Source organism: Rhinolophus sinicus, chromosome 2, assembly GCF_057876585.1.
Source record: "Rhinolophus sinicus isolate RSI-liver-muscle chromosome 2, RSI-T2T, whole genome shotgun sequence".
In the NCBI taxonomy this organism is placed as follows: Eukaryota; Metazoa; Chordata; class Mammalia; order Chiroptera; family Rhinolophidae; genus Rhinolophus; species Rhinolophus sinicus.
Genome location: NC_142502.1, coordinates 101921868 through 101948068, shown reverse-complemented (window position 1 = coordinate 101948068; position 26201 = coordinate 101921868). Strand labels below are relative to the sequence as shown.

General features: G+C 39.5%; 1 protein-coding gene and 4 pseudogenes across 1 annotated transcript in view; 4 read left to right on the top strand and 1 right to left on the bottom strand.

Moving 5' to 3' along the window:
• Positions 1-26201, top strand: part of LOC109439660 (patr class I histocompatibility antigen, A-126 alpha chain-like) — a 478827-nt gene that overhangs the window by 227380 nt on the left and 225246 nt on the right. The window lies entirely within an intron of this gene.
• On the top strand, positions 5963-8504 carry LOC109439719 (di-N-acetylchitobiase-like; annotated as a pseudogene).
• Positions 10481-11005, top strand: LOC141571758 (histone H3.3A-like; annotated as a pseudogene).
• Positions 16314-22302, top strand: LOC141571757 (dynein light chain Tctex-type 1 pseudogene; annotated as a pseudogene).
• LOC109439827 (transmembrane protein 217 pseudogene) lies at positions 25421-26003 on the bottom strand (annotated as a pseudogene).

Here is a 26201-nt window from a genome sequence, read left to right as displayed (position 1 = left end):
AACATACCAAATAAGCCTAATTAGTTGAATTTTCCCCTTTTATAAAGAGAGAAATTCCCTTTTAAATGTTTCAGGGGCCTTCTGGAACACCTGAAAGTTATTCCTATGTCAATAGACAATTTGGAATCTGATCTTGGGAGGTTTGTCAAACACATCAAGAGTTTTAAAACTCTTCATGAAATAGAATCATAGGTCATTGTGGAACAATACTTAATAGAACAATACTTAATTATGCATTTAACCAAAGTAAGAAGAAAAGATTTTAAAGAGAAATATGTAAGGTTACATAGTTATAAGCAAATTTTAGTGTTTTTTTTTTTTAATATTAAGAAGACTTGGTTTAGTTAGGCAATTAAAGACCAGATGATAAAGAACACAAGAAATTATTTAAATAAAACATAAATCTTTGCTTTCCATTTACAATTTCTTATTAAAAGTACACCAATAATACAGGACAATTTTGTGCTTTTAGCAGAGAAATAACATTAAGTTTTAGCTCTACATAAGCACATCATTGATGTGAAAGCTTAATTATTTTTTTCTTTTTCTTTTTTTTAGTTTTAAATTCTTGTTAATGTATGAAATTATGGTAAATTAATTTGTTTTAGAGTATTCTACAGTTATCCTGTGTCCATTTGAACCCTTTAAATGCTATTTGCATTATTATTTCTGTTATTGCCATATGATTGAATTTTATCAATCTCTCCCCTAACAGTCAAATCATATATGTACCTATTAGTCTTAAATCACATTCTCTTCCCTTGTTCTATCTTAGCCTCTTTCTGGCTTTTCCCAGGTACTAGTAGTAATAATGACTTTCCAAAATATATAGATAGATAGATAGATAGATAGATAGATAGATAGATAGATAGATATAGTCAAGATATTTAACCCATAAATTGATTGGTTTCATTCCAGTAATTTTTCACAAGAATCTCAATTTTTTCTTTTGTAATTTATTGGGGTGACAATTTTTAGTAAAATTACATAGATTTCAGGTGTACAATTCTGTATTATATCATCTATAAATCCCATTGTGTGTTCACCACCCAGAGTCAGTTCTCATTCCATCACCGTACATTTGATCCCCCTTACCCTCATCTCCCACCCCCACCCCCCTTACCCTCTGGTAACCACTAAACTATTGTCTGTGTCTATGAGTTTCTGTTTCTCATTTGTTTGTCTTGTTCTTTTGTTGTTTTTGGTTTATATACCACATATCAGTGAAATTATATGGTTCTCTGCTTTTTTTGTCTGACTTATTTCACTTAGCATTATACTCTCAAGATCCATCCATGTTGTCAAAATTTCCTATATCATCTTTTCTTACCGCCGAATAGTATTCCATGGTGTATATATACCACAACTTCTTTATCCATTCATCTATCGAAGGACATTTTGGTTGTATCCATGTCTTGGCCACCGTAAACAAAGCTGTAATGAATACTGGAGCACACGTGTCTTTATGTATAAATGCTTTCAGATTTTTTGGATAGCTTAATTATTTTTTAAAAAGCCCATATAATAACAATTTAAATTTAACCTGCTTAATTATAAGAGATAAAATTCTTTCTTTCTCTCTTCCCATTCTGAAATAACCAGAACAAAATTATTTTTGTTTTTCTTAGTGAAAACATATCTCCATATCTCAGACTGATTAGCATTCTTTAGCTAGAAAAATTTGTGAACACATTTTGTAATCTCTAGAAACATAGGTTTTTGACTGGCAAATATATTACATCATTTTTAGAACCCTGTGCTTCCTTAACATAACATAAGACATTTTTATTAATAGACCCAAATATCTTTAGTTTTCCTGTACTAAGAAGCCAAAAGTAGGTAAACTTAGATTCATTTATCAATTAATGTTTCAGTATTTTATCTTATTTGGAAATAAGATATTCAATAATTTTCATCTTTTCATTTAACGTAGTAAATCTCTAAGGTTTCAAGTTACCAAAAGACTTTGGGGAACTATTTTTAAGTACACATACCATTGAATATTTATTGATGAAAAGTTTCACGAAAATTCTTTTATTTTATTTACATCTATTTAATTTAGCAATTCTCAATAATTATACTTGGATTACTCATGAAAATTTTATGAGACATTAAAATTATTATCCCCAGCTATTTTCTTATTGACAAACCCTGTTGTTACATGAAGATAACATGAACTTAACTTTTTGGAAAACAGATAAAGAATATATTAAATTTGATAACTCTAAAGACATGTTTGTTTTAATTAAATCAAGAAATTCAAATCAATGTTAATAGTAAATATGTTTTCAGATCACATGATCCTAAAAAGCATTTGGGTTAGTTTCTGTTATATTTCTTAATCAATATAAGCACTTAATTTTTAACCAGTTAAATAGAGCTCTTCATATAAACCAAGACTAGTGATTTCCTTTGGTGGTAGACATACATACACATATATAAACAGACGTAAACAAAGATCTGATAGTTTCATTAAAAGAATTTTTTTTTTTAGCCATGAGACAAGTACAATAAGACAAAACCCCCATTAATTTATAACAGTTGGAATAATTTAAGTGTATTCATTCAGGTGGCTAAGGCTCTAAGATTTGTATTTTTCCTTGATAAACACTTTAGTTAAGGAGATGGAGGGTGCTGTTTAGGCAAAGGAACTCTTTTAGCTGCTTTTGGTTTTGAAAAAGTTTTCTTCCCCACCTCCTGCCATTTTTGATTTATTTAGTCTCAGGCAGTTGTGGGCTGTGTTTGCATTTCTGATTATCTGTTAGCAAGGCCTTGCAAGTTACTGAGGCTTAGAAAACTCCTATTAGGCTTCTAATTTTGCCAAATTTCTGATCATAGAGTTATTAAATTACTTTAAATACCTTGTCAGGTTTCAGGTAGGACAAACAATAAGAAATTTTAAAGTACCTACTCAGATGGTCAAAAAGTATTCATTTATTAGAAACTTCTGCTTATTAACCAAAGAATGCTTTCCATTGTCCCAGAGAGGTTTGGATTCCTTTCCTATGAAAAACCTTTTTCTTAAAACAAGCAACATAACAGACAGAGACAAGAAAAGGAAACAAAAGAGTGTGAAATAACCAAATGAGTACTCATCCATCAGGAAACCCTGCAGAGCTACTCACCTCCCAGGGCGCTTCTTACAAGCAAAAGCTGTGAAAAGCCACTCCTGATAAAAGAAAACTTGTTCCCACATAACTGCATTGGCATAGAATTAACCCCTGGTCATTCACAGAAGGTGCAAAGAATTCATGAGACGCTACAAAGTGGGAGAACAAGAAAGTTTTATTGAAAGTCAGGCAGAGAGATTTCTGGCAAAGGGAGTTTTGCCAGGGCAGTCTGCGAGAGAGCTGCAGAGACAGAGGAGCAAGAGTGTGATGCAGGCAATTGGAGTTTAGCCAGGCCAGAGTCCAATAGACACAGCTGTGCCGATGAGAAGGAGTGCTGGGGTTTTATATTTTTCCATGAGGGATGTAGGGTGCCTGTCAGCTTGCAGGGGAGCTGTCATTACAAATGTCTTCTCCTGGGAACTGTCCTATTCCCATCTATGTTAGGTGTTTGTTAGTTTGCAGGGGTTGCCGTTGTGATTGGGAACTGTTCTGTTCCCATCCGTGACGGATGTAAGGTGCTTGTCAGCTTGCAGGTACAGTGCTAGCCAGGGGAGTCAGAGCAAGCGATTAATGTTTGAGCTTGTTCCTGCCACAGCTTACAAGCCCAGTCTTCTTAACTCTTTACTTGTCTCGTCAGTAACAAGCTTCTCTGACATTTCCCCATATGTCAACACCTGAGACATTCGCCCGTACCCCTCCATGAGGGAAAAATCCCTCTCTTGAGGTGAAAAATCTCTCCTTGAGAGAAAAACCCTCCTGACCTCAAATAAAGGTATTTGACTTCAACCAAAAAAGGAAGAAGGCTTAAATGTAAGAGGCCTTCACAGTCAGGGAGACAGCAGTCCGTGGAGTCTGTGAGCACAAAAGAGCCTTTGTAGGTACCTGTGGTGCGGGATGCCAGGTGGGGTCTCTGCTCCCGTTCCCCACAAGAGAACGCAGGACATGGTGAGGCCAAAAAGGAACACCCACGGAGCCATGGATAGGGGAGTCATACCACTATACTCTCTCTGGCAGCTGGGTTGGAGAAACAGGAAACAGGAGCCACGCAATTCTCAACCCTCATTGCTCCGCTTGCAGGCTCAGCCACCATCTTCTTGCTAGCCTAGCCACAACAGTTATATTAGTGGCCAATGGCTCACTGGTTATAGCTGATGGCCAACTAGCCATAGCTGAAGGCCATCCAGTCACAGTTGATGGCCATTTATTACCTGAGCCAGCACCTTTCTATGTGAGGCTTAGAGCCTGGAAACTGCTTTCTGGGGCTCTGTCCCCACAGTACCATTCCTGGTTCCAGGGGATGCTGGACCATGAAGGTGAGGCTACTTTAGGCCCCTTCATAGTCACCAAGATATGTGAAACTGAAAATGAAAAGGCTTTCCAGGTGAGCGGCAACAAGCTTTATTTGAGATTTAAAAGAAAAGATTAACTACTCGGGAAGCACTGATTCAGGCAGAAGCCCAAATAATGTTCTGATTATGACACAAAGGCAATGGGCATTTATGAGAAAGGGAAGGGGAACAATTATATCAATAGATGGAAGGCATTTCTATTGGTGCAGATAATGTAAGACAGTGATGTTAATTTTAGACAACTGAAAAATTTTTTTCACTCCCCTGGTCATCATAACTGCTTTCCTGTTATCTTTGTAAGCAGTTCTTTGGGACACACGGTGGCTCTAGTACCAGTGCAAAGGTTATTTTGCTGCTTTAACATTTCAAAGTTTTGAGGCATAAGACGTGCATAGCAGTTCCTTTGCGATGGCAGCGCCAGCTACATTTTAAGGTGACTCCATTTATTATTATTTTTTGAGAGGTGTTGTTGTCTTTCATGAAAGTATACTTTTCCGGATTTTTGAAACAATTCTATTTAAGCTAACATAGAATTCTTTTTATCGAAAGCACTTAGAAATGCAATATTGAAATAATCACTGCAATTAAAAAAAATCCAAGGAAATACATTCCTGTGATTCAGTTATGAAAAAGAGAATCTAAAGCAAGAGCAGTGAGCCTGGGAGCTGAACCAGATAGTTTTGGGAATGGCTGTCAAGCAGGAGCTGGGAATGAAAACCGAAACAGGCCCCTGGGAGGGGAGAATGTGAAAGATGCCCTAAGTAGTGCATGAATGCCTCCTGGGCAGTGGCTGGGGGGGTTGGCTGGACAGTCAGAACTAGAGGAAAACAAAGCTGGGAAATTGAGAGGTGCAGGAGAGATGCCGTGGGCAGAGTGGTGAAGGTACTGAGTGCGTGCTGATGCCAGCAGAGGTCATCCCTGTGGTGGGGGCTGCTGGAACCCAGAGTTGGTGGTGCCTTGTTGGATGGTGTCACTTAGCCTCTCCCAGAACCCCAGGGCTTTCTCATGGGGACCCCGTACAAAACGACAACTGGGATGGAGCTTGTATGGGCACAGCAGTGTGGCTTTCCACTCACCCAGGCTGACCTGGCATCTGCCACTGCTGAGTGCCCAGCCTGCTAATGGCAGCTTTTTAAAATGTTTTTTTGAAAAGACAAATAAAATAAGTGAAATTAATTAAGAACAAAAGAGAGTCGTCTCAGATAAATACGTCACTGCAGGCATAGGAGAGATTTAAACAATCTTAAAACTATGAAGAACTTTATGTCAATGGAAAAGTCTTACTGCAAGGAAATAAGTCAAAGCAGTTGTAAAAATCCTGTTTCCCTTCAGAATATCCAGGATCTTTTACAGGTAAGTTCTGTAAAACTTTTAAGGACGGTTCATAATCTTATATAAAATATTGAAAAGAATGGAGACATACAGGGAAAGCCAACCAACTCCTTTTATTGGGCAGGGGTAACGCTGATCTTAAAGCCAGTTAGGAAGAAATAAGAAGAAAGCATTCTGGGAAAACCGCCTTTCAGAAATTAGATCCTGAGAACAATGCCATTATGTGTGTGTGCATATAAACTATATATAAAATATAGTAGTACCGACAGCCAGGTGAAGCCCCAGCACGTTCAGGCCCGCGCTCAGGCTCTGGCGCCTCCTCGCCCGCCCGCGGGCAGCGCCCCTGGGATGGCTCCGCTGCAGCTACGGCCACTGCTGCTGATGCCGCCGCTCCGGGAGGGGCCAACTGCCCGTGCCGGGATCCAGCGCTCTGCCAACCCATCCACCACCACCCCGACTTCGAGGTCTTTGTGTTTCGTGTATGTGACAAAACTGGGGAATCTTTGACTGGTCACACATTACAACTGTGACAGTCTTTGGAAAACATGACTCAGGACTTACGTGCTGTGCGCATTCAAGAAGGGCCAGCGCAGTGCTAAAAGGAGACGTGTGGGTAAAGAAGAGCATCAATCCTACTCTCAGAGCGTCCTGGGTAACTCAACAAGTTAACTTGTCCAAAACACGATGGATGGATGGAATTAATATGGACACAGAGCGAGAAGCTAATTGTTCATCACCTGAATATGATGCATTAGCTGCTTTAGTCAAAGAAACGACAGATCCTTTCCATCGGGAAATTGAGGGATCCCAGGTAACGTGTGATGTAGCTTGGTCTCCAAACTGCATAGACACAGGTGCTATAATTATACTGGAATTGCAGATGCTGTGACTTTCTCTTTGTTACGTCTTGTGATGAACAAAGGCAGGTCTGGTCAGAACGTATTGCAGCAGCCAAGGCTCCCTATGATCAGACATTAACTGCATATGACACTACACCAAGGTGGGCATTAACCCTAAGAAACGTGTAATGGGTGTTCCCTGTGTGGTTGTGATTATACCTGCCTGGCTGTATTGGAGGATCACGTTTGTACCATTGCAAAAGTCCCTCCCCGGGGGTCCTTGTAGTGATGCAGCAGGATGTCAGGTGCCTCTAAAATGATTACAAAGCAAGTAAACAGTTCTATTTCTGGAACCAGTGGGATAAAGATCAAAAGCCTCCTTATTATAACTGTAAAGATGCTGCTGGCCGTACCCATCACGTGTGGTGTGATAACCCATGAGCATGTCTTTAAAGGCAGCATATATACAGACATGTGGTTTACACGGCCTTGGCATGTGGTTTACACGGCACTGGCATGTGGCTTACACGGTACTGGCGTGTGGCTTACACGGCATTGGCATGTGGCTCACACGGCACTGGCGTGTGGCTCACACGGCACTGGCATGTGGCTTACACGGCACTGACATGTGGCTTACACGGCATTGGCATGTGGCTCACACGGCACTGGCGTGTGGCTCACACGGCACTGGCATGTGGCTTACACGGCACTGACATGTGGCTTACACGGCATTGGCATGTGGCTCACACGGCACTGGCGTGTGGCTCACACGGCACTGGCATGTGGCTTACACGGCACTGACATGTGGGTTACACGGCACTGGCATGTGGGTTACACGGCATTGGCATGTGGCTTACACGGCACTGGCGTGTGGCTTACACGGCACTGGCATGTGGCTTACACGGCACTGGCATGTGGCAGGCAAACGCTGGAGCTGCTGTAGCCAAACAACAAACTGAAGAAATGTGGAAAGTCTTAAAACCAACCTGTACAAACATGAACATCTTCTGTCAAACTATTGAGATTTAGAACATTATCTGTATAAACAGATCTAGTTTCTCGAAGGGCTAAAAATATATATATACTTTTTTGTCGTGTTGCTGTATATTTTAGTTATTAGCATAGTCAAAAAGAGATTCTTTACCTCCAAGCTGCGGAGTGGGGACCCCACTTTCCACCCCGGCCGCCACCTCTTCCTCGCCCTCCTCATCGTCCGCAGCCTCCTCACCGTCCGGCTCCCAGAAGATGGCGGTGTCAGCGGAAATGTGCTGCTTTTGCTTCGATGTGCTCTACTGTCACCTGTACAGATGCCAGCAGTCCCAGACCCCCGGTTCACCAGCGAGCCCTACCCACTGTTTGTAACATCGAAGATTGGTTGAGATAAAAGATTGCGTGGATGCATAGGTACTTTTTCTGCCATGAATTTGCATTCAGGACTCAGGGAGTACACACTTACCAGTGCCCTGAAAGATAGCCGTTTTCCAACAATGACAAGGGATGAGCTGCCTCGGCTCTTCTGCTCAGTGTCTCTGCTCAATAACTTTGAAGATGTCTGTGATTATTTGGACTGGGAGGTTGGTGTACATGGCATTAGAATAGAATTCATCAATGAAAAAGGATCAAAACGCACTGCTACCTACCTACCGGACGTTGCAAAGGAGCAAGGATGGGACCATATTCAGACTATAGACTCCTTACTGAGGAAAGGATACAAAGCTCTGATTACTAATGAACTCAGGAAAACCATAAAACTGGCCAGGTACTGTAGTGAAAATACGACCCTGAGCTATGCTAAATACCTTGCACATCGCCAGCATCATCATTTCCAAAATGACATTGGGCATCCCCTTCCACTGTACAACCATTATTTCTGACACTGAGCCGCATAGCCAATCACTGGGCCTCTCTGCAGACCTCTTCCCAGGAGACCCTGCCCCTTCTTGGTCTAGCTATCTCTTTTACTGTACCATTTTATGATGATAGTTTCCATTGCCAGGTGAAGCTTCGATGTCGTCAATTAAGATCATCATGGTAACGGGTAGGAAAATGAAATTTGTTAAGAAGATCCCATTTTATTATTTTAGGTCACTGATTTTTTTTTTCAGCATATATACCTTTGGGCGGTTTTCTTTCCTTAAAATATTATATAGAATTTTGCTTTGCTATCTCAATCAGGTTTCAATCTTTCTGTCCATCTTGCCTTACTTTCCTGTCTTCTTTCTTCTCTTCCTTCTATTGACTGTGGATGGAAGAAACTGTGCAGTTTTTAAGGATTTTATTTAGGTTTTCCTTTAGTTTTCCTCAGTGAGATAGACAACTTTTTATAGCTGAGTTTGGGAGGAATTCATTGGAAATTCAAGTATTCGTGTATTACTGTGGAATTTGTCTAGAATTAATTTTGCTACAAGAGCTTAGTATGTGGATCTTCACTCCTTAAGTATATGTTTTCCCCATGGTCAAAATGTATGAACTTTAGTTCTAATACATAACTTTTGAAGGTCCGTGATCGGGCTTGTCACAGAGAGTGAGAAATCATTTGTTCCTATTGTCCTGGTTCTCATAAGAGAGACTGCCTCATCACTTTATAGAACCAACTTACAAACTGAAACAGTGCTAAGAAAGTACAAGCTACCTTTCAAATATGCTATAGAACTCATTTTGAAAAGCAGAGAATATCAGGAAGAGAGCAGATACAGAATTTAGTGCTTTGAGAAGAATATAATTAAGTGGAATAAGAGAGGTTAGAAAAAAGGCAATTTAGAGAAATATTCTTATAAAATTTTATTGTTTCTGTATGTGAAACAACAGATTAGACAAATTCCTTACTCTTAAGTATTTTTTTAAGCTGAGATTATTTTCAGCAAATAACCAAAAAGAGACATTTGTCTATTATATGTTAATTTAAATTTGTTAGCTTTACGTTTCAATAAGTTATAATTGTCCAGAGAATAAAATAATAAAAAAAGAGAGATTCTTTGTTTACATACTACATAAATATACTATAAAACAGTTAAATACCTTGATCAAGTTAGGTATCCCAAGAGTACAAGGATATTTAATCTTTAAATCATTTAATGCACTTCACCACTAAATTAAACGATAAAAAAAAACTAAAAACAGGGATGATGGCACCTTAGTAAATGTAGAAATTGCTACAGATGAAATTCAGAACTCCCTCTGACTCACTTCTCCAGTCATCTTCCACTTGAAGGAAACCATGTGATTAGAATAGATTAGCCCCACCCCCATTACGCGAGTGAAAGACTTGTACACTGAAAACTAGAAAACACTGCTGAAAGTAATTTAAAAAGACACAAATAAATGGAAAGACATGGATTGGAAGACAGATGGTTAACATGACAATATTACCTAACGTGACCTATAAATTCAATGTAATTCCTTTCAAAATTCCAACAGCATATAAAATCTCAGGAGACCCCGAATAGCCAAAACAATTTCAGAAAAGATGAACAAAGTTGAAGATCTTAGACTTCTTGCATAAAAAATGTATAAGAAAATTATAGGAATCAAACTGTGTGAGTGTCTGGCATAAAGGCAGAGATATAGACCAGTGGACTGGAATAGAAAGCCCAGAAATAAACTCTTGCAAATACAGTGTTATGGACAAAATTGTGTCCCAAAATTCGTATGTTGATGATTTATACCCCAATGGGACTGTTTTTGGAGACAGGGTCTTTAGGGAGGTCATAAAACTTACATGAGGTCATAAGGGTGGGATTCTATCCAATAGGATTGGTGTCCTTATAAGAGGAAGAGGCCCGTCATTCTCTAATGCCAGCGCCACCTCACCAGCTCCAGCCGCAGAAGTAGGTAAGGAGATCTCTATACCATGGCTCATACAAAGCAGACTGCCTACCAAATAATAGCGTGGGAAAGCATGGAGGAAGCCACTGGCCATAAAACCTGCTCGCAGGAGTGTGCCCTCTACTGGTGGAGTGAAAAACCCTCATCATTACAGCCTGGTACTGTAGCACTCCGTGAAATTAGATGTTATCAGAGGTTCCCTGAATTTCTGTTTCGCAAACTTCCCTTCCAGTGTCTGGTGCGAGAAATTGCTCAAGACTTCACAACAGATCTGAGCTTGCAGAGTGCAGCTACTGCTGCTTTGCAGGAAGCAAGTGAGGCCTATGTGATTGGCCTTTTTGAAGACACCAACCTGTGTGCTGTCCATGCCAAACGTGTAACAATTACGCCAAAGGACACCCAGCTAGCATGCTGCATACGTGGAGAACGAGCTTCAGAATCCACTATGATGGGAAAAATCATTCTTAAAAAGAAAAAAAATTCTTTTCTTTCTGTCATCAGTAGCTCTGAACTAAAGATATTTTTTCTCCATGGGGTTAAAAGGTACTGATTATATGATCGCAAGTGGAAAAATGGGGGCAGAAATCAGGTATTGGCAGTTTTTCTGTTTTTATCTGTGTGTGAATTTTTAATATAAATACAGGGACATAAAGCATTAATAGAAGTCAAAATGTTTCAGTGAACAAGTTTCAACAGTTCAACTTTGAAACAATTGTAAATAAACCTGTTAATTTTTTCTGGACAATGCCAGCATTTGGATTTTTTTAAAAACAAGTAAATTTCTTATTGATGGCAACTAAATGGTTGCTTGCACCTTTTTTTATCATAGAATAGACTCCAACCATTTACTATACTTTTCTGAGTTGTCCTACATGCAAGTACAGGTTTTTAATGTTGTCTGTTTCTGTGCTGTTCCTATAAGTTTGCTATTAAAATATATTAAACCATGTTTTTTTCAAAAAGAGGAGGAGACACCTGAGAGCTCTTTCTCTTTCTCTCTCCACCTATGCACAGAAGAAAGGCCATGTGAGGGCAGAGAGAGAAGGAGGCCGTCTGTAAGCCAGGAAGAGAGCTCTCACCAGAAACTGAATTTACTGGCACTTTGATCCTGAATTTCTAGCCTTCAGAACTGTGAGGAAATAAATGTCTGCTATTTAAACCACCCAGTCTGTGCTGTTTGTTATGGTAGCTTGAGCAGACTAACACATATGGTGAAACGATTTACAACAAGGGTGACAAGACCATTCAATGGGGGGAGAGGACAGTCTTTTCAAAAAATGGTGCACTGATAACTGGTGATCCACATGCAAAAGAATGAAGTTTAATCCTTACTTTACAACATAAACAATTAACTCAAAGGGCTCAAAGACCTAAAGTAAGAGTTAAAGCTATAAAACTCTTAGAAGAAATCATAGAGGAAAACCTTCATGACACAAAATTTGGCAATGGTATTCTTGTATGTTAAATCAAAATCACAGGCAAGAACAACAAATAATAAAAAGAAAAAGTATGTAAATTGGAGCACATCAAAATAAAAAACGTCTTTGCATCAAAGGACACAATCAATAGAGTGAAAAGACAACCCATAGTACAGGAAAAAATGTTTGCAAATCAAGTATATGATAAGTTTTAGTATTCAGAATATATAAGAACTTCTACAACTCAACAAAAACAACCTGATTTAAAAATAAGCAAAGGACTCGAATAGACATTTCTCCAAAGAAGATACACAAATGACCAATGAGCACATGAAAAGATGCTCCACATCACTAAGCATTAGTGAAATGAAAATAGGAAACACAATGAGGTATCACCTCCCACCCATTAGGAAGGCTACTATCAAAGAAAGAAAATAAATGCTGGAGAGGATATGGAGAAATTGGAACTTTGGGAGGTGTAGAATAGTACTGCTGTGGTGAAAAACAGTGTGGCAGTTCCTCAAAAACTTAGAATTTAAAAAAACTTAGAATTAAAATAGAATTATCATATGATCCAGCAACTCCACTTCTGGGTATATACGCAAAAGAATTGAAAGCAGGGTGTCCAAGAGATATTTGTACAACAATGTTCATAGCCAAAATGTGGAAGGAAAACAACTGTCCATCAACAGATGAATGAATAAAAGGTGGGATATACATACCACAGCAATATTACACAGCCTTGAAAAGGAAATTTTCAACCATGCTCCAACATGAATGAACCTTGAGAACATTATGCTAAGTGAGAGAAACCAGTCAAAAAAGACAAATTCTGTTTGATTTTACTTCTATGGGGTACCCATACCACTCAATTCAGAGATAAAAAGTAGAATGATGGTTGCCAGGAGCTGGGGAGAGAAGAAGATGGGGAACTGTTGTTTAATGGGTGTAGAGTTTCAGTTTCAGTGTTGCCAGATGAAAAGAGTTCTGGAGAGCTGTTGCATAGCAACGTGAATGTATATAAAACACTACTGAACTCTGCACTTAAAAATGGTTACTATGGTAAATTTTGTTATGTATATTTACCACAATTAAAAAATTAAAAAATATTACATTTTTAAAAAAGGAAGTGAAGATTACCAGGGAAGTACCTAGGATGGCTGAGTAGATAAATGCTATAACTGCTTCCTCCTGTGAACACATTAAAATTACAACTAAATTATAGAACGATCAAGCTGGAGAAACATCTGAAGTCTACTGAATAGAAGTTTTATAACAGTACATAAGGAAACCATGTCAAGACTGGTAGGAGGGATGGATACATGAAACAAGCTGGCCCTACACCTGCATGTGGCCGTTGAGAATCAGGAGTGATATCTCAGCCATAGAGGTCTCCGCCTGGAGGAGTGAGGAACCCAGCCCCACACTGGACTCTCCAGCCTGGGTTACTGGTGCCTGGAGGAAGAGCCCCCAAAATATCTGGCTGTGAAAAACAGTGGGGATTCTGACATCGTGATGGAACTGAGGGATGCAGGAAACCTCTTAAAGGGCCCGTGCACAGATACATTCACTTGTAGGCACTCACCCTGGACTGCAGTGGAAGAGCAGTGACTGGGCAGCATTGGGGACATATGGGGAAAGATTAAGTTGTGTGGCTTTAAGGCAAGGACTGGAAGGACAGTGGCCATTTTCTCTCTGTGGAGTCCTCCTCCCATGGAACTGACAGGGAGGTACCATCTTTCCTGTGTTGAACACTCCCCTCACACCCAGGGCCAAATCTGACTCTGAATTGGTTTGGTAAGCTCTGCTCGCTTCACCCTGGTGATTTCCTGAGATCCCACCTCACCCAACTCATGGACAGCACGAGGCTCTATCAGTGCCTGAATTTTACAGGAGGTTGGTAGGTGGCAGCAGGCCCTGTGCTGTCCTAGATTTTTTGCGGAACTACCCCAAGGCCAGTATTGGTAGCAGCTATCCTTGGTTTCAGCATGGTCTCCCCATGTACCTCCAGGTACATCACAGGCAGTGACCAACTTGGATCGCGTTGTAGCTCCTACTAGGTAGTCCTCGGCCATTCACAGGCAGTAGCTGACCTGAGCTGCACAAGAGTCCCTTGAAAGAGGCCCAGGAAACAACATATTTGGAGATTGGCTTTGGACCACAGCAGAGTACCACCTAATTAGCCCCACAAGCGGCACACCTAAAGTGTGGTCTCAGCAGGCACCAGAGCACAGTGGGACAAATCGGCTCTGTGGCAATACCCCCACAGAGCAGCTCATAAGTTGTATGTGGCCAAACCCCAAAGCTAGTCAGACTGAGGGTCAATCCTACCCACTGTCATATCAACAGCAACCAAGGCCCAACTATAACAGGAGGGCACACACAACCCACACAGGGGCACTCCTGGAGCACCTGGAGCCGTTGGACAGGGAGACTGTGCCACTGGGCCCCATTGGACACCTACTACATAAGGCCACCTGGCCAAGACTGGGAGACAGAGCAGCCCTATCTGATACATAAAAATAAACACAGAGAGGCAACCAATATGACGATATAAAGAAATACATCCCCAATGAAAGAACAGGAGAAAACTCTAGAAAAAGAACTAAACAAAATGGAGGCAAGCAACCTACCAGAGATAGTTCAAAACAGTGGTTATAAGGACGCTCAAAGATCTTAGTGAGAACTTCAACAAAGAGATAGCAGACATAGAAAAGGACATAGAAACCATAAAAAAGAATCAGTCAGAAGTGAAGAACACAATAACTGAAATGAAGACTGCACTAGAAGGAATCATCAGCTGACTAGATGATGCAGAGGACTGAATTAGTGATTTGGCAGACAAGGTAGCAAAAACACCCAATTGGAATAGCAAAAAGAAAAAAGGAATGTTAAAAAATGAGGATAGTTTAAGAGACCTTTGGGACAACATCAAGTGTAACAACATTTGCGTCATGGGGGTACCAGAAGGAGAAGAAAGAAAGCAAGGGACTGGGAACCTATCTGAAGAAATAATGACTGAAACTTTCCTAACCTGGTAAAGGTAATAGACATAAAACCCCAGGAAGTGCAGAGAGTCCCAAAAATGATGAACTCAAACAGGCCCACTTCAAGACATATTATAATTAAAATGAGAGAATCCTAAAAGCAGCAAGAGAAAGGCAACTAGTTACTTATAGAGGAGCTCCCATAGATTGTCAGTTGATTTCTGAACAGAAACTTTGCAGGCCAGAAGGGATTGGCATGAAATGTTCAAAGTGATAAATAGTAAGGTCTTGGAGTCCCAAGAGTACTCCACCCAGCAAGGCAATACTTGAAATAGGACAAAGAAGGACAAAGAGCTTCCCAGACAAGGAAAAGCTAAAGGAGTTCATCAACACCAAACCAGTATTACAAAGAATGTTAGAGGGACTACTTTAAGACCGTATATATAACCGTATATATATAAATGAATAATACAATGGCAGTAACTACATATCCATCAACAATTACTTTCAAAGTAAATGGATTAAATTCTCCACTCAAAAGACATAGGAGGGCTGAATGGATAAGAAAACAAAACCCTTACATATGCTGCCTACAAGAGACTCACTTCAGATCAAAGGACACACACAGACTGAAAGTAAAGTATGGGAAAATATATTTCATGAAAGTAGAAACAAACAAATGAAACAGGCTGGGGTAGCAATACTTATACCAGACAAAATAGACTTTAAGACAAAAACTATAACAAGAGACAAAGAAGGACACAGTAATCCCACTTTGGGTATTTATCTAAAGAAACCCAAAACCCTACTTTAAGGGGACATGTGCATCCATATGTTCACTGAAGCATTGTTTACAATGGCCAAGATGTGGAGGCAGCCTGGGTATCTGTCGATGGATGAATGGATATAAAGGAGGTGGTACATATATACAAAGGAATATTGCTCAACCATGGAAGGGAATGGGTTCTTTCTATCTTTGGCAGCATGGATGGACCTGGAGGGTATTGTGCTGATTGGAGAATGTCAAAAAGAGTAAGACAGATTAAATATGATTTCACTTATATGTGGAATCTAAAGAACAAAAAACAAAACAAAACAAACAAAATAGAAACTCATAGATATAGAGAACATTTTGATGGTTGCCAGATAGGAGGTGGGTTAAGGGGGTGAATGAAAAAGGGGAAGAGATTTAAGAAGTACAAAATGGTTGTTATAAAGTAGTCATGGGGATGTAGGGTATAGCATAAGGAATATAGTCAATAATACTGTAATAATTATGCATGTGTCTGATGCATACTAGATTTATTGGGGTGATAGATGGGAGGGGGGTTGGGGAGTAAAGTGAAAAAGGTGAAGATATTAAGAAGTACATACTGGTAGTTACAAAATAGTCATGGGGATGTAAAGTAAAGCATAAGGAATATAGACAATAATACAGTAATTACTATGTATAATGCCAGGTGAGTACTAGACCAGTCAGGAGGATCTCTTTTTTTTTTTTTTTTTTAAAGTCTTTTCATTGGGGAATGTTGGGGAACAGTGTGTTTCTCTAAGGTTCATCAGTTCCAAGTAGTTGTCCTTAAATCTAGTTGAGAAGAGTGCAGCTCAGCTCCAAGTCTAGTCGCTGTTTTTAATCTATAGTTGCAGGGGGCACAGCCCACCATCCCATGTGGGAATTGAACCAGCAACCTTGTTGTTGACAGCTCATGCTCTAACCAACTCAGCCATCTGGCTGCCCCTCCAGCAGCTCAGGAGCAACTTAGCAGCAGCTCGTTGTCTTCAATCTTCTTGTGGAGGGTGCAGCTTACTGGCCCACGTGGGAATCAAACTGGCAACCTTGTCATTCAGAGCTCACACTCTAACCAACTGAGCCATCCAGCCACCCCATAAATTATATAAATGTCTAGTTACTATGCTATACACCTGATAGTAATATAAAATAAGAATACAAGAGAAAAATATATTCTACAATACCAACTATATGGCATTCTGGAAAAGGTAAAATTATGGAGACAGTTAAAAGAACAGTGGTTGCCAGGAGTTAGGGGAAAGAGAGGGATATATAGGCAGAGCACGGAGAAATATTAGGGCAGTGAAACTATGCTGTAAGGGTGGACACATGTCATTATACATTTGTCCAAACCCGTAGAATGTACAACACCAGGAGTGAATTCTAATGTAAATTAGGGGCTTTGGGTGATAATGATGTATCAATGTACATTCATCATTTGTAATAAATGTAGCACTCTGGTGTGAAATCTCTGATTATAATTGTGGATTTCTCTATTTCTCTTTGTAATTCTATCCATTTTTGCTTCATGTATTTTGAAACTCTATAGTAGGTGTTTAGGATTGTTATAAATGTTTAGGGATGGTGGGGGAGGCTGTGGATATGTAGGGGCAGGAGGTTTATGTATTCCTTGTACTTTCCACTCAATTTTTCTGTGAACCTAAACTGATCTAAAAAATAAAGTCTATGAAAATTGGGGGGAAAAAACATGATTAGAAGAGGAAGAAAAAGAATACTAAATATTCTGTTCTTGACATTTATTTTAGCTTTACATCTAAAAAATTAGCAATGTGAAACTTATTTAATAAAAAAATAATTGAACAATAAAAAAGGAAGTGAAATAATCTTTTCACACATACACAAGGTGAAAGAATGCATCATCAGTAGATCTGTCTGACAAGAAATGTTAAAGGAAGTGCTCAGGCAGAAGAAAAATGGAATCAGATAGAAATCTGGATCTATACAAAGGAATGAACAGCCTGGAAATGATAAAAACATGGATAAATGTATGATATTTTTCTTGTCATCTAAGACTGTAAGAGATAACTTAAGCAAAAAATAACAATGTAGGTTGAGATTTATAACATAAAAACAAAACATATGATAGATAACAATTGCACAAATAGGAGAGGAAAGTTGGAAGTTTACTATCATAAGGTTCTTGTACTATATATGAAGTGGCATAATATCATCTGAAAGTAGACTGTGATAAGTTAAAGATGTATATACTATAAACTCTAAAACTATCACCAAAATAACTCAATAAAAATTATATATAATAAGGTAGCGAAAGAGATAAAGTGAAACCATAGGAAATATAAAATTAATCCAAAAGAGAGCAATAAAACCCCAAAGAACAGATGGGACAAATAGAAAACAAATAATAAGATGACCACTAAATGTAAATGACCTAAATGCCCCAATTAAAAGGTTGTTAGATTGGATAAAAATGCAAGACCCAACTATGTACTGCCTATAATAAACATACTTTAAATATAGATATGCTAGTTAAAAATAAAAAGGTGGGAAATGATATGTCAACACAAATCAAAAGAACTCTGGTGTGGCTACCTTGATATCAGACAAAGAAAATTTCAGGGTAAAGAATAATCTCAGTGATACAGAGGTCATTTCACAGTGAAAAGGGGTCAATTCATCAGAAGGATATAACAATCCTAAACATTTATACACCTACTATACAGTTTCAAAATACATGAAGCAAAAGTGGAAAGAATTACAAAGAGAACTACAGAAATCCACAATTATAGTCAGAGATCTCAATTACTTCTCTTTCAATAATTAATAGAATAAATAGAGAAAAAATTAGAAAAGATGTTACATTTAAAGAATACTATCAACTAACTTAATGTAACTGACATTTATAGAACACTGCAGCCAAAAATATCAGAATAAATATTCTTTCCAGATAGATATGGAACATTTATCAAGCTAGAATGTACTCTGGACCGTAAAACGATTTTCAATACATTTAAAATGATTCAGATCATGCAACATATGTTTTCTGATCATACTAAAATTAAATTAGAAATCAATGTCAGAAAGATTTCTGGAAAATCTCCAATTTGGGAACAAAGTAGCACTTTATAAATAACACATAGATCAAAGAAGAAATCAAGAGGAAATTAGAAAGTATATTTGACTAAAAATGAAACACAACACATCAAAATTTGTGTGATGCCATTAAAGTAGCACTAAGTGCCTATCTTAGAAATAACAAAGATCTTAAATCAATGACCTTAGCTTCTACCTTAGGAAAGTATAGAAAGAAGAGCAAATTTAACTCAAAGTAAGTAGAAGAAAATAATAAAGATCAGAGCAGAAATCAATGGAGATGGAGACATAAGATAGAAAAAGAATAGATAAAATCAATGAAACCCAAAGCTGGTTTCATTAAAAACTTATAAACCTCCAGTCAGGCTAATGTGTGTGTGTGTGTGTGTGTGTGTGTGTGTGTGTGTGTGTGTGTGTGAGAGAGAGAGAGAGAGAGAGAGAGAGAGAGAGAGAGAGAACACAAATGGACATCAGAAATGAGAGCAATGACTTCACTATACATTCTATAGATATTAGAACAATAACAAGAGAATATTATGAACAGCTTTATGGCAATAAACTTGACCACTTAGATAAAATAATTTCTTAAAAGACACAAACTACTAAAGCTTACTCAAGAAGAAATAGGTAACCTCAATAGTCCCTTATCTGTTTATTAAAAATTGAATTTGTAGTTAAAAACTTTCCAAAAAGAAATCCCAGTTCTAGATAATTTCAGTGCTGAATCCTACCAAACATTAAGGAAGAAATACTCCTTTCTATGAAGAAAGAATTACTGTGATACCAAAACCTGATGAAAACATTATAAGAAAACGACAGACAAATATCTCCCATGAACATAGATACAAAAATTCTAAACAAAATTTAACAAATCTAATCCAACTATAGAATTACACATCATGACCAAATAGTTTATCCCAAGACTATCATGGCTGGTTTAACATTGAAAAATCTATCAAAGTAATTTACCATATTAATAATTTAAAAAAATAAAGACTGTATGATCATCTCAACACATGTAAAAAATAAATTTGACAATATGCAACATTTATTCCAGATTTAAAGACATTCAGCAAACTAGGAATCAAACGGAACTTCCTCAACCTGATATACGACAGCTATGAAAAAAATCTATAGTTAACACCGTACTCACTGAAGAAAGACTAAGTGCTTTCCCTCTAAAATAAGGAACAAGACAATTGTCACATCCTGCACGACAAGAGTTGTGGGGAACGAGAAGGGTGGGGCAGGGTTAAGAAATACAGTAGCCATGAATAGAGTGTAAGCGGGGCCAAGGCACCCCAGCCTCAAAGACTGAGCCCCAAATTGGGCCAATGCATAGTTTTATTACTTAGGTGAGGAAGTAAAGGAGATAAAGCTTGTCAATCTCAAGATCTGTGAATCCCCCACATCATAATAGGAAACTGATTCAAGCCAATCACCCTTGCCTGCAGGTAGCAGAACCCGAACTGTAAGTCTCAGGATGTTTGTAATTCCCCAAGGGACAAAACCTTTATGCATGGGAATAGATGGAGAGCACATCATTGAATCTCTTCCCTGCAGGTTGTGGGAAGGAATGAAGTCACAGAGGCAGAGGCTCTCCTTAGCCGGGGGACGGTGGGGGGCTGTGCCCACCTCTATCCACCCTGTGGGTTCTCCTGTTGGTCCCCACGCAGCTCCGCCTGGCTTGGGTTGTTCCCTCCGTGGGGAATCTTACCCATCATTGGCTGACCAGCCATCTTTTGGGGCCAAACAGGGAGACATAAGGTGTAAGCACAAAGGTGAAGCAAAGTCCTGAAAGGATCCGTCTCACAGACTCTCCTTTCTTTAGGGGTAGGTACGAGGAGACAGAGGGGTAGGCTCCTGCAAGGCAACAGACAATAACGTCCCATTTCACTACTACTCAACGTTGTCCTGGAGGTGCTGCCAGTGAAATAAGGCAAGAACAGGAAGAAGTGAAACAGTCCTTATTTGCAGACAACATTACTGACTATGCAGAAAATCTGATGGAATCTACGAAAACAATACTTGACCTAATACATGAGTTTAGCAGTGTAACAGGGTACAGTATACAAAAAAAAAAAAATTTGTATTTCTATATCCTAAAAACAAAGAATTAGAATTAACACTTAAGAAATAGGGCTTGCCCAATGGCTCAGGTGGTTGGAGCTCCATGCTCCTAACGCTGAAGGCTGCCGGTTTGATTCCCACATGGGCCAGTGGGCTCTCAATCACAAGGTTGCTGGTTGGACTCCTCAACTCCCGCAACAGATGGAGGGCTCCACCCCCTGCAACTAACAGCGGCAACAGGACCTGGAGCTGAACTGCGCCCTCCACAACTACGATTGAAAGGACAACAACTGGACTTGGAAAAATTCCTGGAAGTACACACTCTTCCCCAATAAAGTCCTGTTTCCCTTCCCCAGTAAAAAAAAAAAAAAAAAAAAAAAACAGCTTAAGAAATAATAACATTTACAATAACATCAAAAATATAAAATACTTAGAGATAAATCTGCAAAAGATATGAAAGACTTGTATATTGAAAACTACAAAGCACTGCTTGGAGATATCAAAAAAGACTTAAGTGAATGGAGAGAAATACTATTGTCATGGGTTAGAAGACTCTATTGTTGAGATGTCAATTCTCCCCAAATTGATCTATAGATTCAATGCAATCCCAATCAAAATCCCAGCAGAAGTTTTTAAAATAGAAATTTTAAACTGTTTCTAAAGTTCATATGGAAATGCAAAAGACCTATAATAGCCGAAACAATTTTGAAAATCGCCAAGACAATTTTAAACACAAATGGAGGAATATGATTTAAAGACTTATTGTAAAGCTACCATAATCAAGACAGGGTGGCATTGGCATAAAGATAGACAAATAGGTCGATGTAATAAAATAGGGTCCAGAAAGAGGCATGTGTGTACGTATATATGAAGTCATTCAGTAGAGAAAGAAAATCTTTTCAGAATTAGAGTAGGAACAATTAGACAACGAGGAGCAAAAAAAAGTAAACTTTGATTTATATTTCTAACCATATTAAAAAATTAACTCAAAAGGGATTATAGATCTAAGTTTAAAACCTAAAAGTATGCCCTCTAGAAGAAAACATAGGAGAAAACCTTCATGACCTGGGGTTGGGGTAAATACGACAACCAAAAGTGTGATTCATAAAAGAACAAATTGAGTGTGCTCTACTTAGGGAGGCGGAGGCGCCGCTGGAGGAAAGATGGAAGACCACAGTCTGCGGAAGAGACTGCTTTCCTTGTTCATAAAGTGAGCAACATAGTAAAAGAAGCCATAGAAAGTGCAGTTGGTGGCAACACCTATCACCACAGCAAAGTGAATCAGTGGACCACAGATGTAATAGAACAAACATGAAGCCAACTCTCCAAGCTGGGAAAACCAGTTAAGTGCTCGTACATTGTGACGTGTACAATTATGCAGAAGAAGGGAGCAGGCTCACACATGGTGAGTTCTTGCTTCTGGGACAGCTCTGCTGACAGGAGCCGCACCCTGCGATTGGAGGAGGAGACCATGTGCTGCGCTGTCAGAGCCTGTGGACCGTCCATTTGAGCTCCTCCTCTGCCTGTGATCTTTCTCCTTTTGTCTCAGCATTTCTCTTCCATCTTCTAACCACCCGCATTCAGTGAACACCATTTTCATTCTCTGTAAGTGTCCTTTGTTGCACTCTCACAATGTAGAGGAAAAACCCCAAAAGACGGTACTATTTTGTGAGCTGCACACACTAAGTCAGAGGAATCACTCACCATAGGTGGTCAGAAGCCTGGCCTGCCTTTTGCCTTTACTCTGAATATTTCTGTTCAAAGATGCTAAAAACAGAAATCTGCTAGTGTGAAGCTTTGTCTCCTCTCTGAAATGATTCAAGTACACTAATTTTCCATACTTTGTGCTTTTGTCAGAATAATAAATTATTCCAATTAACAAAGAACAAATGGATAAACTGGACTTCACTGAAATTAAAAACCTCTGCTTTTCCAAAGATACTGTTAAGTGAATGAAAAGACAAGACACAAACTGGAAAAAATATTTACAAGTCATATACCTGATAAAGGATTTTTATTTAGAAAATATAGGGAGGCCGAATCGCTCAATTGGTTAGAGCACGAGCTCTGAGCAACAGGATTGCCAGTTGGATTCCCACATGGGCCAGTGAGCTGTACCCTCAGCAACTAGAGTGAAGACAACGAGCTGCCGCTGAGCTACCGCTGAGCTCCCAGGTGCTGGATGGCTCAGTTGGTTAGAGCACATGGTCTCAAAAACAAGGTTGCTGGTTCAATTCCCCCAACAAGATTGAAAATGGCGACTGGACTTGGAGCTGAGCTGCATCCTCCAAAACTAAGATTGAAAGGATAACAACTTGACTTGGAGCTGATGGGTCCTGGGAAAAACGAACTGTTCCCCACGAAAGTCTTGGAAATACACACTGTTCCCTAATAAAGTCCTGTTCTCCTTCCCCAATAAAATCTTAAAAAAAGAAAAAGAAAAAAGAAAAAGAAAGAAAGTATAAATAACTCCCCAAACTCAACAACAAAAAAAACAAACAGCCTAATTTTTAAAAAATGGGCAAAAGATTTGAACACACTTGTTACCCAGAAGAGATATAAGGAGCTAAATGAGCACATGAAAAGATGCTCAGCATAATTTGTTGTTAGAGAACCCAGGTTAAAACCACAATGAAATACCACTATGCACCTATCAAAATGGTTAAAATGAAAAACTTATCATCTGTACTAAGGCTGGCAAGGACGTGGAGAAACTGGAATTCTCATGTAATGTTACTGGGAATGCAAAATTGTAAGCCGCTCTAGAAAAAATATTGCCATTTCTTTAAAAAACTAAAATGGTATTTACCCGAGATAAATGAAATCTTAAATCCATACAAAGTCTTGTACACAGATGCTTATAGTGTTTTTATTCCTAATGGCCCCAAACTGCAACCACACATACCCTTCACTGGGCAAATGGATAAAAAGACTGTGGTACACTCCTGCCATGGCACCTGCTCAGCAAGGAAGAGCAAACTATTAACATACATAACAACATGGATGCATCTTAGAGGCATCAGGCTGAGTGAAAGAAGCCAGACAAAAAAAGAGTACGTACTGTATGAATTCACTTGTGTAACATTCTAGAAAATGCACACTAATATATAGTGACAGCAAATCAGTACCTTGTGATGTGGGGTGGGGAGCGCAGGGAGGGGCGGGAGGCGGGGATTCTGAGGAAACGTTTGCAGGTAACACATATGTTCATGAGCTCAATCGTGGTAATGGTTTCACTGGGATATACTTATGTCAAATTATATACTTTCAACTTTATATGTTATCATATGTCAATTATGTCTCAAGAAAGCTATTAAATAAATACTTAAAATAATATAAAATGTTTGAAGTAGAAGTTTGCTCAATTTGTCTTCTCTCTTGGCTTAAGCTGCTCTGATAGTTTCTAAACCTGAAAACAAAGTGAAGTTTCTTTTTTTTGTCTTTTTGTTTGTTTATTTGTTTGTTTGTTTTTAAGATTTTATTGGGGAAGGGGAACAGGACTTCATTGGGGAACAGTGTGTACTTCCAGGAATCTTTCCAAGTCAAGGTGTTGTCCCTTCAATCGTACTTGTGGAGGGTGCAGTTCAACTCTAGGTCAGGTTGCTGTTCTTAGTTGCAGGGAGTGCAGCCCACCATCCCTTGTGGGAGTCAAACCGGCAACCTTGTGGTTGAGAAGACGTGCTCCAACCAACTGAGCCATCTGGGAGCTCAGCAGCAGCTCAGCTCAAGGTGCCGTGTTCAATTTTAGTTGCAGGGAGCACAGCCCATTGACCCTTGTGGGAGTCGAGGAGTCGAACCGGCAACCTTGTGGTTGAGAGCCCACTGGCCCAGTGGGAATCAAACTGGCAGCCTTTGGTGTTAGGAGCATGGAGGTCCAACTGCCTGAGCCACCAGATGGGCTCCAAAGTGAACTTTCTTGATCTGTGATAATGTGTAATCTTGTACTGTCTCATATGGTTGGCTAAGTGATTCATAACTGCAAAATGCTCAAGGTCAGGCCTCAAATCTTACAGTTTTCTTGCATCCTCCTCCAATGTCCAGACACAGTGGCAGACACAGAAAAGTTTAGCAAGTCCCTTTTGATGAACCAAATAAGTGTCTTTTGCACTATTTCACAAATTTGGAAAAGGGGGATTCAAAACAGAAAAGGAAGAATGATTTTTCTCTATTTTTATTCTTTTACTTATCTGGAATATAGCAGAGAGGACACAGGGAGAAAAACTATAGCACAAAGTCACCGACAGAATCCTTTATGCAATCTGAGGTACACATACAGATGCGCCTGTCCCACGGTTACACTAGAGAGCTCTGGGTTGAAGGCTGATGAAGACATACCGAGGTGAAAGGCTTGCTGACTGCAATTCAGCTTCATTTCACTCCCTCGCCCTCTTTATTTTGACCAAGAAGGTGGTACTGACCAGAAAAGGAAGGAGAACTCCAGGAGTGCTTGATAAATGACAATGCCCTTTAAGTAACCATCCTCAGTGAGCAGGATTTCTCTCCACATTGGCCAAAGGGTGGCAATAGGGTGTCTACTTCAACAGCCCAGCAAAAGTGAAAGAGATGGAAATAGAACTATTATGAGAACCTGGGAGATCTACTACTCACGGGAGAGAAAAGGGCCAGAATTATTCATTATAGTGGCGGGTAAAATTGATAATCTTTGATTTCTGCCGCGGGAACTCTCTACCGCCTGCAGAAATACGTCTGTTGTAGAAAATTATATTGCCCTGGCTTTACTTTTGTAGATTATGTGGGCATAAGTGGTGACAGAGAACATCCAGAAACAGTGCATGAATACACGGGACACCAAGCCAAACCAGCGCATGACTCTGACCTCCCCAGTGCTGGTGTCGTTGTTGGTAAGGATTTGTAGTACGATGTTTACAGTTTCATAGAAGAAGATCCAGATGGTGTAGATCACCAAGCCCCTGCACATCTGGGCATGTACTGAGGATATGAGCAAGCAGCTGATGATGATGGTGATGCAAGACAGGAAGAGGATGATATTCAAACTCCAACAGATGAGGAACTGACATATCAGGAGAATTACACTCTTGTTCCATTGGTTAACCTCAGTGCAATTGCTGCTCCTCAGTGGCTTGTGTTTGAAGATGAGGTACATGTCAGTGGCTACGATGGTAAAAACCCCTGCTAACACGGTGCCTGTTTTGGCGGTCATCCCACACCAGTGTTTCTGTCTCATGCTGAGAGTTCCTGTGGAGACAAACAATATAAGGGGGAATTCTGGTTCCTATCCATGTGGTAAATTAAATTACCAGGGTGTCTGCCTCCAGTCCTAAAGGAGAAACGACAGAGAGAAATATGAAACCAGGAAATAACTTTAGGAAGACAGAAGACTGTTTACAATTGATTGGGAGTGGGAGTGGGGAGGAGGGAGGATGCAGT